At 38.1% G+C, this 5253-nt stretch overlaps 1 pseudogene; it reads left to right on the top strand.

Annotated features, from left to right (window-relative positions):
* Positions 1-2905: 2905 nt before the first annotated feature.
* LOC127747562 (uncharacterized) lies at positions 2906-4060 on the top strand (annotated as a pseudogene).
* The last annotated feature ends 1193 nt before the right edge of the window (positions 4061-5253 follow it).

Here is a 5253-nt window from a genome sequence, read left to right on the forward strand (position 1 = left end):
TTATTTTCTATATTTAAATTATAAAGTTTAGCAAATATAAAATAATAACAATTTTATATGATTTGGTTCAAATAATTAAGATTTCAGAATTTAATACTTTAATTCTTATAAACAAAGAAAATTAATTATATTATCTTATATTTTAGATTAGAATACTTAATTAAAAGCCAATCAACAAATTGATAATTAAATAATATTTTTAAAATAATTTCAATGGATTAATTTAGAATTCAATTTAATACAATATTCCTTAATTTTATTAAAATTTAACAAAAATCCCAGTTTGCCCACAAATCCTTAATTTTACAATTGCCCAAAATCAAACCATAATTTTAAAATCAAACACACAAAACCCTAACCTAGCCACCGCCACTCACCCACCGCCACCCCATTTCCTTTTCTTCCCCAAAACCCACACAAGAACATACATACACGCACATGTAGAGATAGAAAAGACAAAGATCCGAAGGGAAAGGGAGAGGGAGACCGTGTCCAGCGCCGCCGCCGCCACGCCCAGCTGTCGCGCTTTTTATCATCGCCGTAGAAAGGAAGAGGGAGAGAGAGTGCCATTGCAAATCAGAGCTGAGCCGAGAAGAGAGACAACGCGTGAGAGGGAGCTTGTTGCTACCAAACTGTCGCCATCATCGAATCCAAGGCGGAGAAGAGGAGCGCAAGTTGGAGGAGAAGTCGCTGACGTCCCACACTGTCATGTGTCGCTGCTGCTCCCAGTCGCCCCATGAAGCCATTGCCGCCACTGAAGCTCTGGGTCGCCATCAGCTTTGTGCAAAGCTCCCAAGGGTGTTACACTATCGGCCTACACAGGAGTATTAGGATTAGTACTGGCAGATTTGCTGTGTTAAACACCTATCAGGGCAACATGTTCTTGATTATCCCAGACTGTTGGACTTACCTGGTGACATCCAGCTTACTACCAGCCAGTCGAGGGATGTCCTTCACCTTTTCTGGGATGTGCCTGACTGTCATCGGCGTGCCAGGGAGGTTCGAGAGGACACCTGGAGGCCTAGCAGGAGAGAGAGGGGTGCTAGAGAGTGCGGAAGTGCACAGAGGGATAGGGTCAGGCCTCGTAGGGAGCACTTGAACGTGGAGTTTGAGAAGGAGGCTGAGTATCACTAACAAGAGGAGCACGGTGATATACCAGGCGACCAAGATGACTCACTGCCTCCACCACATCCCTCTTTCTTCCACCTCCACCACCACCTACACCATCGAGTTTACATTCACAGGCAGGCAGGGACGATTGGGATACTACCCATCCTGGATTGTATGACCTTGGGGCATCTAGTAGTCTTCATGAGGCATCAATGGTCGAGGAGGCATTCTAGATTCATACCACCGACTAGCACACGATGCAACGTCTTGCGGACCAGTTCCACACGGGCAAGAAGCAGAGCATAGGGCTTGTTCATTAGCAGTCGTCTACTCTTTTGTCTAGCACAATTTGGGTACCATACACTTCATCGGGTCTAGCACCTCATATGACGCACATGTCCAACCCAGTGCACAGTATGCGACACCACCATTTGTAGACTATGGTCTCTTGATGGCAGTATCCCAGCCGATGCCACCACGACAGTGTCCTCTACTTAGTCAGCCTCAGCATCATCCCCATCCATATGCTACAATGCCATACTCGAACAGTTAGTTTGTCGCTCATCATCCACTACCACAACAGCCACCACCTCAGTCACAAAATCCCTCTCCTCACCCACAGCCTCCTCCGGACCTACATCCTAGCAGACCTCACAGCCTCTACGATGTGGCACTGGACATCACCTGCCAGGGACGAATGTACTCAATATGTAGTGGGGGAAACTGCCCCCAGTGAAATTGAAAAAATTAAAGAGTAAATGTTAGTGAAATATTTAATTTGCCCCCACTACCCAATTAATTTTGACCCCACCCTCAAAATCCCTAACCCTTCTCCTTCTACCCCTTTTTAATTTTGTTCCTCTGCTCTAGCCTCCAACCTTATCTTCCAAACTCCAATCCTCCAGAGTTATTGTCGTCAGCTGGCTGCTGGCACTCTGCCAGTTTCTCTGTCGCTGTTCCGTTCAGCCTTTCTCCCATGTCGTCTCTGTCAGTTTCTCCTTGCATCGCCAAGTGCCTGCGTCTGGGTCTACATTCTGCCGCTGCGTTCCTTTAGCGTCTGCGTTCTTCTTCTTCCTCGGTCTTCACAGCTTCAATCCTCGTCTGGTTCTGTCTTCCCGTTCCTTCAGCATCTGGTTGACTGGTTCTGTCTTCTTCTTCTTCCTCGATCTTCACAGCTTCAATACTCATCATTTGTCTGGTTTTGTCTTCTTGTTCTTTCGGTGCCATCTGGTTCTATCTTCAGCAGTTCAGGGTGCCACTGGTTCTGTCGCTGGGTGCCGCACGACTATTGGGTTCTGCCTCGTGGAGTTCAGGGTTCTGCAGTTTAGTCTTGGACTCTTCACTCTTGCGGTCTTGCCTCTTGGTACATTACATACATAATACATTCATGAATCATTGTTATTTGTTAATTGGTTTTTGGTTAATTGCCTCTTGGGTTCTGCTTCTGCAGTTTAGTTCTGTCTATGTAATTGCTTTTGGTTTTCTTAATCTGTTTGTTCATTGTTTTGTGTATTGACTTATTTTAAGTTAGGAATTTAGGATATTATTAGTTATTTAGTTCATTAGTTGTTGCCGTTGGAATTTGGAAATCAATTTGAATGACACATGTTTGTCAATTTTTGTATTTATAATTTTATACTGTATTTTTAAATTTGTATAGAATTGTGAATTATTTATATTAGTCAATTAACTTAGGTTTTATAATTTTATCCTATTAGTAATGGAGAAATATTTCAAAAGAACGTCATTGTTGGAGGTTGGATCCCAAAACAATTTGTCGACCTCTTCTAACAAAATGAGGTTTTTAGAATTCGAAGTAGAGAGTCTTATAGTAGATCCAAGACAACGACCAAAGATTTTAAGTTATCATCCGAATGACAGAGACAAAGTTAGGTGTGCATATTTGCAAAAAGGTCCTTGCCAAACAAGGACTCATGATTTTCCGCAAACTACTTGTGGTTCTTTTCGAAGAGTTAATCCGAATTGGTTTGATGACTATGGCAACTAGAGTATAGTATATCAAAAGATGCTATTTTGTCTTTGTTGTTATTTTATGAAACATGAGACTGAAGGTGGTGATGCTTTTGTAACTAATGGCTTTACAAATTGAAAAAAAAAAGAGAGACTACAAACTCATGTTAGGATTCATGATAATGCTCATAATCAAGTTTGGAGAAAATGTGAAGCACTTATGAAGTCAAAACAACACATTAGTATTGCTATTAAAAAACAATCTGAGCAAGCTAAAAAGAATTATCAAATTCACTTGACAGCCACAATTCATTGTATTATATTTCTTTTGTGACAAGGATTGACTTTTCGTGGTAATGATGAGACGGATGATTCTGTTAATCAATAAAATCTTTTGGAACTTCTAAACTTTCTTGCGCAACATAATGAAGAGATTGACCATACTTTCAAAAATGCTCGTGGAAATATTAAACTAAGAGCACCCTCAATTCAAAAAGATATTGTAAGAGCTGTAGCAAGTGAAACGACAAAAGTTATTGTTAATGATCTTGGGGATGAATTGTTTGCTGTTTTGATTGATGAAGACCGCAACATTTCTATTAAGGAGCAAATGTCAGTTTATTTAAGGTATGTGAACAAAGAAGGGCAAGTTAGGGGGCATTTTCTTGGTCTTGTTCATGTTTCTAATACCAATGCTTGATCTCTAAAATTAGCATTGGAGTCATTATTAGAAACATATAATTTAAGTTTATCAAGAATACGTGGACAAGGATATGATAGTGCAAGTAATATGCATGGAGAATTTAATGATTTGAAAACTTTGATATTGAAAGAAAATTCTTATGCTTTCTATGTACGTTACTTTGCCTACCAACTTCAGTTAACTCTTGTAATGGTTGCAAAAAAACAAGTTGAAATCGCTTTGCTTTTTAATTTGTTAACCAATTTATGCAATGTTGTTGGAGCTTCGTGTAAATAAAGAGATATGCTTCGTGATAGTCAGATGGTCAAGACAATTGAAGCATTACAAAGTAAAAAATTTTCTAGTGGACGTGGTTTGAATCAAGAAATGGCTTTAAAGAGAGCTGGAGACACTAGATAGGGTTCATACTATGGAACTATACTTAGATTAATTTCTTTGTTTCCTTTCGTGGTCAATGTTCTTAAATATGTTGAGGAAGATGGAAATAATTCAGAACAAAGAGATGAAGCATGGCATTTATTGAATGTCATTCAATCCTTTAAATTCATTTTTAACTTGCACTTGGTGAAAAATATATTGGGAGTTACTAATGAGTTATCTCAAGCGTTACAAAAGAATGATCAAGACATTGTAAATGCTATGGCATTGGTTAAAGTGTCTAAGCAATGGTTGCAAAATATAAGAGATGATGGTTGGTCTCTTTTACTTGATGAAGTTTCGTTTTGTGACAAACATAATATTACTATTCCAAAAATGGATGATATATTTGTGTCACAAGGAAGATCAAGACGCAAAGCTCAAAAGATCTCAAATTTGCAACATTTTCAAGTTGAGATATTCTATCAAGTAGTTGATAGACAACTTCAAGAACTCAACAATTGTTTTACAGAGGTGAATACTGAATTGCTTCTTTGTATAGCTTGTTTGAATCTAAGGCACTCATTTTTGCATTTGATAAAGAGAAGTTGATCCAATTAGCTCAATTCTATCCATTAGAATTTTCTTCCACTCAACTTTTGGCACTTGATAGTCAACTTGAGAACTTCATATTAGATGTGCATTCTGATGATCAATTCTCAAACTTAAAGGAGATTAGTGCTCTTTCTGAGAAATTGGTTGAGACTCGAAAAAATATTATTTATCCATTAGTGTTTCTTCTTTTGAAGTTAGCTTTAGTTTTGCCTGTAGCAACTACATCAGCTAAAAGGACTTTTTCTGCTATGAATATCATAAAGAGCCGGCTTCGTAACTGTATGGAAGATGAATTTTTAAATGAGTGTTTAGTCACATATATAGAAAGAGAGACATTTGATTGTATTGATAATGAAAAGATTATTTAATCTTTTCAAAACATGAAACCCAGAAGAATAGAATTTTAAATTATTTGTTATTATTTTAAATTATTATTTTATTGTTTTAATTTGTTAGTTAAATAATTTTAGGAGTAATCATATTTTATAATATCATAG

Source organism: Arachis duranensis, chromosome 5, assembly GCF_000817695.3.
Source record: "Arachis duranensis cultivar V14167 chromosome 5, aradu.V14167.gnm2.J7QH, whole genome shotgun sequence".
Taxonomy (NCBI): Eukaryota; Viridiplantae; Streptophyta; class Magnoliopsida; order Fabales; family Fabaceae; genus Arachis; species Arachis duranensis.